Genomic DNA, 15,160 nt, shown 5'->3' on the forward strand with positions numbered 1-15,160 from the left:
ACAGATGCATAATTATGCTTGAAAGCCACTGACAGCGCGGCCCCTCTTTATGCGCTCAGGTGGAGCATTCCTCTGAGTGGAGGATTAAACAGAAGAAGCCGACTGCCCAAATGCGGTGTGACAAAAGGGAACAGCACAACCTGCGATGGAAGATATTTTAGAGGCTTTAATGGTGTTCTCAGCATGACACCGAGACATAGTCACGCAACGGCGGCGGGATCGTTTAAAATTTTATGCTGATAATACATATTTGAACAAAAATCAGAAAGACTGCACAGCTTTCCCGTCCCACCGCGATGATATGGAGTTAATAACATCACTGAATTTTTAAAAATCATTTTAGGTTGAAGCTGTTTTGTCAAAAAAAAAAAGTAAATAAAATATATATATAATAAAAATTCATGTCTGTACTGTGTGCTTGGTTTCATTGTTTAGATACAGAGAATGACAGAAAACTGTGTTTTTATTTATTTTTAATGGAGCATAAACGAGCTGCAAGAAACGCATTAAAAATGCAACCAAAACAAAGTGAGTGCTCCTTCTTGTTGCCTCGCTTGGTTGCAGCAGCGCGCGGAGCACATCTGGAGAGAAACAGGACATCCACTTTTTCGATGACAGGCCCCATAAGAGAAAGGGGGCGGGGTCAGGGCTGGTGTTGGATTTCACAGCCAGAGAACGTGACTGCCATGGTTGCTTCTGCGAACGTCGTTTCGAACTTGCTTGCTCTCTGAACGCCACTCGCCGACTTCTTACCCGCTGTTTGCCCGGTAGGGGTTAACTCACTCAGCGCTCGTGTGGGCCACCGTTTTTTGGAGATTTTGAGAAGTCGGCGGAAAACTTTCAAAAAAAAAGAAAAGAAAAGAAAAAAGAGACTACAACCCGCGTTAGAAATACAGCGGCGCGACTGAACTTCCAGCAGCAGTCCGAGGCGAGCAGCAGCGGCAGGAGGAGGAGTCAACAGGTCCCAGGTATTACCATACACTTGTCATTGACAGCTAGACAACATTTGACAGCATGTGTCCAGCTCTCGGGTCTCCTTCGGGGGGTTAGCCAGGCACCGTAGTAACCTGTCCGCTTTACACCTGGAGGACTTTGAACGCGTCACGAGTCGGCACGGTCATTAAATGCACGGGTGTGACAGTTTTTTGTTTGTTTGTTTGTTTGTTTTAACGCCGTTCATTGTCAGAAGCGTACTGGACAGCCTGACCATAAAACTCCCTGTCAAGTTGGCGTTCTCATGGCCAATTAAGCAAAAAAAATAAAAAATAAACCATAGGTGTGTTTAACCGAGCGACGTTATAGTGTGCGAATCCGACGCTTCTTAGGTCGGCTAGCATGTCAGAGCTAACGCGTCTTTGCCTAGGTGGAGGTCGGAAAGACACCGGGTCACATTTAAGTGCTGACAGCTTCCTTTACTTAATTAGCAGAGCCGTTTCGGTGTCCACCTAGCTTGGCTGTTGAGAAAGTGGGGATTTACGGATTAAAAGAGGAGGAGGGGAAAACCCTGTAATGTGTGTCTGGGTGTCTCTGTTACCCTCTCAGAGAAAAGCTAGTGTTTTTGGCAGCGTCGGGACAGCGGAATGTGGGGAGATAGTATTTCATTTCACATGGTGCGTTATGCACATTTCGCTCACCATTGTTTGGCTGTGGGCTACTTCAGGCTGGAGGTAAACTTTGCTCCAGTGCATAATTAATACCGAGCCACTTCCTCGGTGTGCAGACTAGAGGCACCAGCCACTGCTTGCAATACTTTCAAGGTGCTCTGAAACTGAGCTGACCCGAGAAGGGAGAAAAAAAGTACTGTAACAAAAACAGCCACATGCTTTTTTTTCTGTTGCTTTTCTTTATAGCCTTAAGGTACATTGGCAAACTGACAGATATCTCCCCCAATTTGTTAACACTCTCGATTATCTGCTGTCAAGATAATGTGGCGATTTAAGGCGTCTGCATCACCTCAAATTAAATGTCAGGAGTCTTTAAGTATACCCTGCAGCATCAAAATCCTGCAGTGTTGTCTTGTAAAATGTTGTCTTATAAACCACAGATTACAGTGTTCTGTACCCTCTGTTGATAGCGGTACTTTGTAGAGATGTTTCCCTGTGTTTGAATGAACCCTCATTTCCTGTGTAGGATTTGTTGAGTGATTTATTTATTTAAGCTATGACTCTCTAGATCTTCTCTGCTGGCTGCAGAGCAGGGCAGACTGATTGTTTTCAGGGGGAAGCGATCGCAGGGTGGCACTGAAAGGAAAAAAGATACCCGACCTTTCCTGTGACAGTCTGTGACATTCAGAGCAAGATGCATTAGGGGAAGAGTCACTCACTGGGAAATCTGGGGTGTTTGAGGGTTTTCCCACCCTGTCACCTCCCGTCTTGGTGTGATTCACAGTTAAATGCTGTGCCCTCACCACGGTTTGGCAAGGCTTGGCCTGAATACAAGATTATTCTTTCCTACCCAGTAAGCTGTCACTCTGATGAAAATTTTTGATAATAACCTTCAGACATTTTGCATAAAATTGTTGTGTTTGCTGTCTAGCCATCTTGTGGTACCTGATCTGATGTCACGCATGCTCATCATTGTGTTCTAAAAATACAGTTCCCGATAAGCTGCGGGGTTATATGAAAGGCATGATACTGGCACTCGCGAGCAGATCTCATAGTAGTGTTTTAATTGAGCGAGGTTCAGAGAAAGGGTTTCCTGCAGTCACACGCCGTTTTCATGCTAGTAAGATTTTAAAGGTTGTTTTTTTTTGGGTTTTTCTTTTTGTTCTCAGAAGGTCTATTAAAGATCTAAAGACCTAGTCATACTGCCCACTGTCGCATTTGTTAGTAAAAAAAGTGACAGGAGTGGTTTCTGTGATGCAGTCAGAACTTCTGTGACAAGTGTTGGCGGAAAGCAGCGACTCTTCTCGTGTGAACCGTGCCAGTCAAAGGCCTCGTGTGCCCTAAATGTATCATCATGTCAGCAGAGGCAGTGGCACACTCAGTTTGCCACCTCACCTCCCCCACGCCCTCGGCGTGTCCCTCTGCTTCCTCTATAGTTTTTAGACTCGACTCAAACACTAGAAAGGGTTTTTTGTCTCTCTCTCTCTTTTTTTTGTTGTTGTTGGTTTGGCATGGCAGTGGTGAGTCAGTAGCTCCTTGCTCTATGAGTTTGGTTACATGTGATGACAGTTTTTCTCATCATACATGGAACTAGTGAATTCAGCAGATGATACGTGGTGAGTTATTAACGGTTGTTTGGATTGTTCTTGATGAGAGGAATTTATTTGAAGGTTTGTTTTAGTTTTTGGGGTTTTCTTTTTTTTTTTTTTTTTTTTGCACAATTCACACACTTATATACTAATATGTATATGTGGTGTAATATTATATCACTATAATAAGGCTTGTGTATTGAATTAATGCATTTTTAGTGACCTCCTTTTGGACTTAAGTATGTTTTTCTTTTCTTCTTTTACCGTTATAAGGATGGCGTCTGTCAGGTGCTTTGATTGTAGTAGTCTTGCTGGCCACAGTAGCCTGCTACCCTGTCGATGATGTGCCAGGCTGACTCACGAGGTTATGACTGTACAGTACGAAGTCAGCATGTGCTGACAGATGAACCAAGTTCACTGCAACTAGAGGTGTCACCCAGTGCTTTTTGAATGGTAAACACCTCTACCCCAGTCGCACCAACGCCCTGTCAGATTTTGATTGCTAGATGTTTTGTTAGTGAAAACCACACAGCAGAAATAAGAGTTCGACTTGCTGTAAATAGGAAAAACTGATGTGAAGATTGGGGTTTGTTTCTTTTTTTGTCTTTTATTTCTTAGAATCTATTTGGTGTGCACAGGTGTTTGACTACTGATGCTGCCGTAAAGAGTAGTAAGCAGCAAACATGCTTCTACAAATGGAGTCCAGTGGAACCGCACAGTGTGGCTTTACACTAATAAAACCAGCCTTGACCCAAATGAAACGGGCCCACGGTCTGTCAGAATAAGTAGAAATAAATTAGGATATTACTGTGGTTTTTCTGTGGTGCCCAATGACGTAGTCGTTGCCTTTGGGACTGGGGCGAGTGTGGGAAAAGCAGGAGAGAAGAAGGGTGGGAGGAGAGTGTAGCTGAAGCCGAGTGGGATTTTTTTTTTTTTTTTTTTTTTTTTTTTGGAGGGGGAGAGCCGCTGTGATGTGGGAGCTCCGCTCATGTTGGCCGGCGGCAGTTAGACAGGCCTGCTTTTGCATACTGATTCCAATTCTGTAGCTCTCCACATAGCAAACTAGCGTGCCTGGTGCTGCCAGTCACGTGAGGGTTAACTCCCCCTTCCTTTTTATGCTGCCTTCCTTTTATTCCTTTTTTTAATGGCTTTGATGGTATTAAATAATCTTTACGTGTCAGAGTGCACAGCTCCCAGTGTTCATGTTGGGAGAGCAAGAGAGCAATTAGGTCAGAGTGGTAGAATAACTTGGTATCATCTCAGTCTTAAAGCGGCAGGCTGCCTCGCTTCCATTTGTTCTTTATATTCACCTCAACCCTTCGGAGCAACATTTTCAAAGAGGTCCAAGGCCAGCTGGGTTATCAAAGCACTCAGAGAAAGAACTTTGTGTCTCTCTGTTGTATAGTCTCTTAATAAAACGTCCCAGAATGGATCATCGGTTGTTATTTTAGGTTCCTCGCTATGTTAATTTGCCTGAAGAATGAGGCCACGATTGTCTCCTTTTTTTCCTAATGAGGCTGAGCTAAAGACCCATATAACCTATTATCCAGGTTATTGATTTAGAATCTGTTTCGAGCTGCACATTGTTTTGATAGACCTTGAAACCATTGATGTTTTACTGCAGAATTGAAGCGCTGATCCCCTTCCCCACTTCAAGATCACATAAAATAATACTACACTGAGGGGGTTGTATTTATGGTTGACATGGCTTGACTGATCTTTGTTGTAAAGTTTCCCACAGCTTATTTTGCATGTTTGAGATTGCATTTCTACCAGCTGGCATGTGGATGTTTCTGGCCTGTGTCGCAGCGTTTCATTGCACTTGTCACAGAATTTCATACTATTTTCCACACTCACTTTGTACCTTGGCTTTTTGCAGAAGTGTCTCTGCCCAGTCGGACAGTCCCCCAGCGTGACGGCTGACATTTCCAGTGAAAGAGACCTATTGTTGCTTCTTAATCCCCCTCCACCCTCCTCTCCATAAAACAATGGTATCAATTGCTTCCACTGAGTACATCCACAGTTCTGAGTGAGAGACAGCCTGGCTGGGCCTGTTAGCTAGCCTGCCAACCGTCCTCCCAGGCAGCCCGGGCGACCTCTTCATTCCCAGCGATAGCTCGGTGTTTGAGCCCGCAGACTGCTCCTGCACTAATATTACTTCTGCCGCATGTGAACTGGCTCTTGATTGCGACTGCACTGCCACCTTCTAAATGCACAAATAATAGCTCGGGTATATATTTATTTTCCCGCGGAGACGGCGGAGCAGACCGATGGCTTCGACACACCCCCGTCCCCCACCTTCTTAATGAACGGTCTTCATTCTATTTTCCTTCATTTTCCCGAGGACACTGCCATTAACTTTGACAGATGATATGTTCTTTTAGCGAAACGGTGATCCTGAACGCACCGTCACTGGAAATTGGATTTGCACACCCACCCCTTTTGCTCCTTGCGTTTTCTCCATCTCTCCTTTTTCTCTGCTTTTTCTTTCTCTCTCCGTCAGCACTGAGGGACATGCTGTTAATATTCCTTTTAGAGCTGCGCTGTACAGCTGAGCTGCCAAGTTAACCTTCTGCTGTCATGAGTCAGACAGCTAGCTAGATAGCCAGTGTCACTTACACAGATGTCTGACCGACCAATCTGTCCTTAAGTGCTTCTTGATAATATGCGTATTTCTCTGTGCCAACTGTGAATGTGCAGTCAGTCATAGCATTCAGTTTTCATGTCCACTTTGCTGACACCGATGTAATTTGAATGTATTTGTTAGTTAAATATTTCCAAAAAGGTGTGTAAGAGAAAATGCAGATTTAGTCTCATCTTCTGCCTTGATTTGTTACACTGATATTTTAGTTCTTACTTGGAGGATAACGTTTGGCTGGTCTGCTCCCCATTTAAAAAAAACAAACAAACATCTCTCTAAGTGAGGCGGTTGACAGCTCCCGCGTCCTTCCCGAGAAGTAGCATTGGCTAATGTTAAACCACTGCACAAACCAAGGCATCTTCACACTGATTTTAGTGGAACAAATCCTCTCTATTGTGCCTCCTGTGTGGGCGTATCTGGCCGTCAACAGTGTATTACCCAGATGCCGTGGTTGCAGCTGCTTGCACATTAGCTCAAGTTGCTATAGGCCACATTTATCAGTGTGAGGAGAACAGAGCGGTGGTGAGATAATGGTCCTGAACAAGATGATACCGCGCTCGCTGCTGCTAGCACGAATAGGCAGCTCCTGTAAGTGGCTCGGCACATAGCATCGTTATCGTACTGCTCTGCTGTCTTGGCTTGTGCCCGCCGAGTCTGTGAAGCTAGTGAGCCGCTGCTACTTATTCTGTCTCCATGGTCTGTCATCTCAATGCAGCCAGCCCCGATGAAGAGCCATCACACCAAATCATCGTCGTGCTGGAACGTTGCAGCACAGAGCCCATTAGATGACAGGATTTCTGCGTTTGCAGCTGGAGAAGGTGATGGAAAGCCAGAAATACCCAAAAAGAATGTAGAAAAGAATTTTTAAAACCAATTACATTTACTTTTCTGTAGCTTTGTTGTGCCCCAATCAATTTTTCCAATAAAAACAGCAAAACAATGTTTATTTTGGCAGTTTAGACATGAACAAACTTGATGTACAGTACAACTAAAGGAGGTGTAGCAGAAATGCACCCTGTCTGTTAAACTAGGCTGTCAGGCTTGCAGATTTTTTTTTTCTTTTTTTACCGAGGCACCATAACCTGTGGCCTGAAATGATACACTTTCAGCCAATGAGACTGCGAGACGCTATCGTTAACGGCGGATCCTTTTGATTGGTTTTGTACTTCATTTCATGTCAACATAATTCACTTTTTTTTTTTTTTTGCTTATTGTGTCGCAGTAATAATTCTGTAATATGGCGCACCACACAGCATATGGCTGCCATTTATGATCAACTGCCTCGGTAAGGAGGTGACTGGAATATGCAAATGGGAGCATGCTAATGGAATAGTAATGTAATGAAGTATGTTGTATATTGCCAGTAATGAGCTCTGGTTATTGAGTGTTGATGGCTTTTTCTCAGCCAGCCTTTGTTGTTACACAAGATGCAGTTTTGGGTTTTTTTGGTTTGTTGTTCAGGACAAAAACGCACATCATCACCCCAAAGAGCACAAACAAACACCCCCCCACCCCACCAAAATAATTTTGACAAACACAGCCGGACGTAATTACACATTACTATTTATTTATTTGTTTGTTTTTTATTGATTTGGCATTGTGTGAAAAGCATATTGATAAATATTTGGAGTACTTGCCCGCTGAAACTCTGAAACTAAATTGGGCAGAACTGAGACAGATGCGGTGCAGTAAATTAAACAAGCAATCTTCTCTGTTGGGTGACAGCACAATGGTGATTAGGGTTTCATGTGAGCTGCCCTACATTATTTATGGCTGTGCTGTGGGCTGCCTGCAGTTGAATAGACCCACAGTCCATTGACTGGGCATATTATGGGAGGCCGACTCGAAGCGAGGGGGGGGGAGTTAAAAATGGCTTTATTTCCTCTCGAGGAAGTCCATTTTCATCTCAATGAAGGTGGAAGCCCCAAGCGTGTTGTTTCCAGGCCTTGTGCGTGTAAAGTGTGTTGACTCTGTTCCAGCAGGCTTCTCTGCATCACTCTTCTTCATGTTTCAGAGTGATATCCACAGAACCTCACATTTGTACGTATTCGTAATCTGTCACTGCCTGCTCAATTTTGTTGCCAATTCATACGCTGACTTTTATCATTGAATTCATCCACATCTGTTTGGACCCGAACTTTATAGTTTGGTGCCTTTGCTTTGCATTGTGACATGCATGCTTCTTGTGGCATGGAGGTCTGAACAGGATGTAGACATACTGAGGTTTGAGTGCAGGTTTTAGCCAACTGTTGACCTTTTTAGAGGTGCTTTCCACGTTCAAACACTCTTTTGTTATGGTGAGAGTATATTTACTCATCGCCCACTAGTTCCATTCTTGTGCTTGTAAGATCTAATGAGAATCTTGAGGGAATTTCTTCAAATTTAGCACAAAAACTCTTTGTTTTATTTTTATTTTTATTTTTTTAAAGGGAAAGTCGCTCTGACCTCCCATCCCATCCCTGTCATTCTTGTCATTTCAATAATTGCAATTACATCTGGCGTAAACATCTACTTGGTCTCAAGAATAAACTGATTAGTGTTTGGTGGTCAAAGTTCAAGTTCACTGTGACCTCAAATGTTTTTCACAATTTTCTAAGTCATGTGCTTAGTAGTAACTAGTAAATCACTCAAATGCCCAGAGGAAACGGAGGGACCGATGACGTTTTATAACCAAATGTTCATTAAATGTTATTCGGTGCCCTTATAACAGAAGCAGGGATGATTCTAAACTGCAGCTTGACTTGGTTGCCAGAGGCATTCAAGTGTGAGGCTGTAATTCTAGCTGATATCCAAAAGGGGCTTTTGTTAATACTTCACGCTTTATTTGGTAACACTCCTTTGGTTCACTCACTGCAACGCCCTGATAAAGAAAGCTACTTTTGGCTGTTCCCTTATTCACGAGGGATCGCCACAGCGGGGAGCTCCGCATATTTGATTTGGCACATTTTTACGCCAGATGCCCTTCCTGACGCAACCCCAGAGGGATTTATGTCCCCTCCCGGAATCAAACCACCGGGCTTTCGTTTGCATCGTGAATGTGTAAACCACTACATTATGAAGACACTTTACTGCAGTGCCCTGTGGTGTTTAGAGCAGAGGTGGGCAATTAGTTTCCCCAAGAGGGTCATGTGAGAAACTGGGACTGTTGTGGACTGCTGCACAAATAAGCTGGATTTAATTCTGCTTGTAAAATTATTGTTGTGGCCCTCCACAACAGTCCCACCCCTGCTTTAGAAAATTAAGGAGGGCAATGGATTGGTGAGATTTAGCATATTTTAAAAAATGGCCTCATTCTTCATCCCACAGATAACTCTGCAACAAACTTAGAATGCTTTAGGTTTGATACACTCACAAACTATTTTTTGAGTTGTGTGTGTTTTATTCCTGGATTAGGTTATTTGTAAATTAAAGCATTACTACATCACTGATAACCGTGAATCTTTCTAGTGCAATACTATGTTTTTCCCCCCATCCAAGCGGCACCTCTTAATAACAACAAGTCTGTTTATTGATATTTGTCTCTTTGTGGAACATTTATGTAAAATCCAAAAGAGTGGGGGCAAATCCAGGCACAACAGGATGCTGTTGTTAATACATAAAAAGGATCCACAGAGTCGAGAAAGGAAAAATTGCAAAAGAACCCAGGGACGTTGGTGTTGAATGGTTCCTGCTGATACCTTGTGATGTTATGTATTTCTAGCTGCTAACCTAAGACCCCTGCAGCAAACACTAGCTTCAGATGTCAACAAAATGATTGTTGCCACACTCAAGGACTCGAATCATGAGCTAGACTTGACTCAAAGATTGCTTTGTTTGACCTCATAAAAAGGGATATTGCAGTTGTCTTTTCATGTGGAAGTCTTACACAAATTTCATCATGTGCCATTTACACAAACACACTTAATATCTGCATCCCATTTGCATTTGCCAGTTACAGGGTAATGACATCGTGTATGATGGCTCACTGGTATACCCTGCTGGGACTCTTGAAGTTATCATTAATAGTAACACTGTGGCTTTTCCTATCTTGATATGTAAAAGGCTGGCTGTGGAGAAATAAAACCGCTCAGACTGTGAGTTTGAGGAAAAGAGTCAGAAGGAGAGCGCAAACTGTTCACTGTCAAACCATCACTGTCGGCACAGAAGTGACTGTTAAAGTTCAACAGCGAATATGGACAGTGGTGGAAAGCAAGAATGTGAGAAATGATGAGAAAACTACTTGCAGAACACTTGGAACTCTGCCCGTTGTCACACCTTTGCACATGTGAGAAGACTCCCTTTTCACTTTTCTCTGTTTTTGGAACGTAACGTTTGGCTGTTTAACTTGATTAATTAACATAACCGTTTAAAGAAATTGCTAAATTATAGTGGAGACAGTAGAATGTATATATAATTTTGTCTTCAGTTGGCAGGTCAGCAGCTCAATTGCTGACAAAGTAGAAACAGGTGTGCACTGCTGCAAGTGTTAGGAAAAGTGAAAAATGGGTTTACGTTGTGTAGTTTTTGTTAGACTCAGAATGGAGTTTCAAAGTCAACCTCGTTGAAAATTGTATATGACAATGGGGTCATTTCTCTCTCTCTCTGACTCTAAAACCTTTTTGGGAGGAACTAAAAATTCCTCTTTTGGAGGAAGAACCCTGTATAAAGATAACAGTAATTATCGTTTTGGTTTCTCTTCATCCCTTGTAGACATGCACTCTTTTGCATTAATCAAAGGGCTCCTGAACGTCAGCTTTGTCTAACAGCAATCTCTTGTAGTATTTAGACATCACTTTAAACAGAGCACTAGCCTGAGCTGCATGCAGTCACATTAACTGATAGGCATGAATGATTGCAGCTGACTCTTGTTTCTGTTGTGCGTCTTTTGTGAGTTCTTCAGTTACCTGAGGGGGGAAAAAAGGACTATTGATTTGGATCCTTGTTTCTAATTTGCGATAAGAACAAAACATTTGTTAGGACACGTTTTTGCTTTTCCCACTCTAGCAAAAAGGATGTCTCCCTGAGCCTGATGGGATATCTGTCACTCACTTTAGGGCGCACACACACTCAACACACCACTGTTTAAAAAATATGGATCCACATCTTCTAGCATGCGAGATACTGACAAAACGGCAACAGCAGAAAGACGCTTGTATGTCACATTATGTATTTTTACAAAGTTAAAATGATCAGATGATGGAGAAATCCTGGAAATGTCTCCTTACTTTAAAGTTGAAACGCTCGAGAGCTTTGATGGAGAAAGTGTTGCAGTTGACAAGATGTAGTTTGTGTTAGCATATGAAAATTGCTGTGCGTTGGAGTTGCGGTCTATGAAAATGAACCACCATCCCTAACTTGTATTTTCAATGTGCATTTCTCTTCCAGTAGCCTCATTGTAGATGCTCTGCCCATGCACAAGTTATGAAATGGCCAACAAGAAGGCCATGTTTGTTTTAATCCTGAAATTAGCTGTCATCTCCACTTGATGAATGCCCGTTGCGTGAGTGTGCCCTAATTGTCCATTTGCACAACGTTGTCTTCGTTCTCGGTTGGCCTATGGCCCAGGGTACCCACTACAACTGTTGTCCACTTGTCCAGAGCACCAAAACAATACCAAGCTGCCGTGATCCTTCAGAGAGCCACTGTCGAGGAGCCCCCTGGGGGTGGGGTGCTTTCTGATAGGTCTGTGCCAAATCTAGTCCAACACTCAATTGCTTCTTTGTCATTTTTCTGCATGTGAATATCATTGTGGTTGAGTTGTGGCTCCATGGATTCCCTGCGTTCAGGACTTAGACAGCGCTCCTTGCTTCCCCCTCAACCACAAGCCCTTCATCGTGGAAACCATTGTTGTCCTATCAAATGAAGCTTGTTTTTCAGCTTCTCTCATGAAGCGTGAAATACAAGCTTTTATATTAGCTTTGGCAGGTATTTAAACTTCTGATCTGATCCAGGCTGTGCTCATTAAATCGTCAGAGTGATGTAATGTTTCAGTGGCGCTACTGTGTGCCAGCATGGCATGTTTTTCCACTTAGGGATTCCAGGATTTGTCTCTGTCATAAACACAGGGCATCTGGTTGCCAGTAGTGTGAGCTTCATTGGAGTTAGGGCATTGAAATGTGAAGAAGAGAAGCTGCCTGGTTTTTCATTTAGCAGCTTGGGTAAGTATGATAAATGTTACTTATCACCTATTGACCCCATGAGGTCAAGCCTTTGCCCTGTCACCCATCATCCTCCTCCTTCCCGCTGTCTTCTAGCTGCCCCTGAAACCCTGTGGATAGCCTTTATCTGCTCAGGCAACATTTTTCTCTCCAATACTGCTTGACCGCCATACAGATACCAAGGCAACACAGCTATTCACTTTCCGTGTTTGCAGTCAAGTGTGAGATGTTTTCCTCCTCCTGATTTATCTTTCCAAAGATATCTATTATTTGTCCTGTGGCCTCTGAAATACATTCATGATTAGATATGCAAAGCCTGAACAGATAGCTCCACTCCCAGTGTTCTCAGCTTTAGTTTTGACCCGCACACACCTAAATCCCTGCCATTTTTGGGACATAGCTGGAGAGATAAGCAAATGGAAGAAAGTGTGAGATTATCATTGAAATAATCTTCTGAAATCAATTCAACTGAAATATCAAGGACAATGGGCTTATGTGTATGCACACACACTCGTGGGGTTTCTGTTTGTTTCATGCTTCCCCACTGGCAGTGTAAAGAATTGCACAGGAGCTTTTGTTCTTTTGAAAATCCACCTGATAATGTTGGGAGCTGGCTCCTTGCCTGAGCTGGTTGGATTTTAAAAAAGAAAAAAAGGGAGAAAAAAGCTCTGTCTCCAGTGACCAGTCCAGCATTGCACATCCTACATAGTGGCCCAGATTTTTTGCGGTCCCTCAGTAAAACAGCTCTTGTTTTTTGGGGGAGCTTTGGAAGTGGATGGCGAATGTCTATTTCAAAGGGTAACCCTCAGAAGGTGAAAAGTGCAACACAGGTAGGAATAACAATGAGTGCAGCTTAATAACGGCACCATTGTGACGCCAGGCTTTCTGGGTTCACAGATAGGCCATTGCACCATCCTTTCCCCCCCCTTCGTGCTTAAACGTTCCACATGAGACTGATTGAGCCGTTTCGTCCTGCTAAGCTGCGTGAAGAGTGCTACTTTTATAATGGAAGAATACTGCTAAATCAAGGCTTGACAAATCTGCTTTCTCCATGTCCTCACATTGAGGGTTGGCGGATTAGGTGCTAATTTTAGTGCCACTTATTTCTTCAGCTGCTTTTAAGAATTAGTTCCAAATAACAGAAAAAAAGTGTGGAGCAAAAAATTGGGAGGGGAGGGAATTGTCTATTGTCAGAGGAAGCAAGGCTGTGGAAAACGGATTGTCTAGTGGCAGTGAGGGCTCTTTGCATAAGAGGTGAAATTTACATACAAATCTCCAGTTACAAAAACAAAAAACTCAATTTGTGGCAGTTGAGTAGAGGGGCAGCTGTTAACAGAAATCTTTGAGGAGTATTTCAGTCCCACCATACTGTGCCTCGAGTGACTCCATGAGATCACAAAGTCAGTTGGTGTTTTGAAAAAAACCCAGACCATAAAAAATTCAGCACAGCTTTTTTCACCTTCTCTTTCCATAACAGACCCTTAGATCCAGGCTGTGTACGATTAAAGTGTGCGCTGTTAGTTAGAAGTCTGCCGTGCATTTGTTTAGCACTTGGTTGTCACCCTGCAAGTCAGCAGTTAGTTCATCTACAAACAAATTTACTTTTCTGGACTTATTTCACAAATGCCCTGTTAGTTTGAACCTTTCCATCGCGCACTTGTTTGGCTATTGTGCCACATCGTCAATACCAAGCAACCATCAATACCCCACTGGAGGCAGTTGCATTTAAAACAACGGAGGACACAGCATTGGTGTGCATTCAGCACTTTTGAATAGGCGTCAGCTTATTGATTCTCCTTCAAGGTCCGCATCAATTCCTCTCTGCCCGCTCTTTTCTTGTTTGTGACAGCGGAGAGCAAATGCGTTGTGTTGAATTGGGAGGTAAGGGGGTGGGGGCACCCGTAAAAGGTTTGTGGCAGCTTCCACTCAGATCTGCTGCTCTTGGAGAGTAGCCCTTGACGTCGGTGACAGTATTTGGGTGTGATTATGTAATCCATCAGGGTATTACCATAAAGTGGAGCGGGGAGGGCTATCGAGGGGCTAGAAGGTAGCAGTGGCGCTGCTGCTGCTACTGCTGATCATCGTCTAGCAACTGCCCAAGGGCAGGAATGTTTTGTGTGCCGATGTGTCCGACAGGTGGCTAGGAGACGCTAATTGATTAATGATCAGGGTGATATATGAGCCCCTACGGCCAACCTTAACATAAAGGCTCAGAGCACCGGTGTCGCCCTAAATCATTTCCAACCAGGCCAGTAAACCCCAAACAGTTCCCTCATTAGCATATGAAAGACCAATCGGGAGGGAGACTGTGCCTTCTCAGCCCTTTGTAGACCGCCTATTGTCAACATCCTGAGTCTGAATTAACAGGCCAGCATTTTATGCCAGATGAATAATGACAACAAAGATGATTTTATAATAAGGGTCACTCAGCACTAATGAATGGTTAACATCACCACAATCTCAGCCTTTGTTATTGTTGGACTTTATCCCTCCTTTTTTTTCTGTCTGTGCATGGCTTTGACCTGGGCAGCACTCACCTAAACTGATTTTGCTCATTAGAAGAGTGTTTCCTGCACTGCGTGAGATTTAGGTTCCCTTTATTTCACTACAGTTGGTAAAATATTGATGTGAAACTCGGCTGAAGAAATGCACTGCATTTTCAAAGTGCGTTACAGAAAATCTGAATCCCATATAGAGGTGAAATGATTTGCATTCTTTCTTCATGTGTGTTTTTCTTCTCTGCATCATGGAGTTGACATATTTTCCATTCAAGCAGTGTCAGATTCTTCCTGAATGATTGAACGTTAGTGGAATTCACCTGTCCCCAGATGGTCATATTTTGCACTTGGTGTTCCATATAACGCTGTCAGACTGGATTAGTCTCAATCTCTCTCTCTCACTTCCTCAGTCTCTTCCTCTCTTCCTCTCGGTCTCACTCCCTCTGGTTATTTACCATTCCACAGGGGGCCTTGCGTGACCCTCTTCATTGTTTTCTTTGGATGGCTCTGAAGGACAATAGCAGTCTGGAGCCTTGGCCTGCAATCAGTATGTGTGTGAATCTGCATCTTTCCATTGGGAGTTGTGTCCTCTTGTGTCAACAGAGGTTATGCGATCTATGTGTCACTGAAGGGGCTTTCCACCGCTCAGAGTCAGAGCCTCAAGAACAGGGGGTTTATGTTCTCTCTCTCT

At 43.4% G+C, this 15,160-nt stretch overlaps 1 protein-coding gene across 8 annotated transcripts in view; it reads left to right on the top strand.

Moving 5' to 3' along the window:
- The first annotated feature begins 676 nt into the window (after nt 1-676).
- raraa (retinoic acid receptor, alpha a) overlaps nt 677-15,160 on the top strand; it is a 145,908-nt gene continuing 131,424 nt past the window's right edge. For all 8 annotated transcript variants that reach the window (XM_005721629.1, XM_005721633.1, XM_005721630.1 and 5 more), the window contains exon 1: nt 677-968. The gene's annotated coding sequence lies outside the window, so the exon portion shown is untranslated. The remainder of the gene's footprint in view (nt 969-15,160) is intronic.

This window comes from Pundamilia nyererei, unplaced genomic scaffold, assembly GCF_000239375.1.
Source record: "Pundamilia nyererei isolate P.nyererei 1_Seehausen unplaced genomic scaffold, PunNye1.0 scaffold00005, whole genome shotgun sequence".
Taxonomy (NCBI): domain Eukaryota; kingdom Metazoa; phylum Chordata; class Actinopteri; order Cichliformes; family Cichlidae; genus Pundamilia; species Pundamilia nyererei.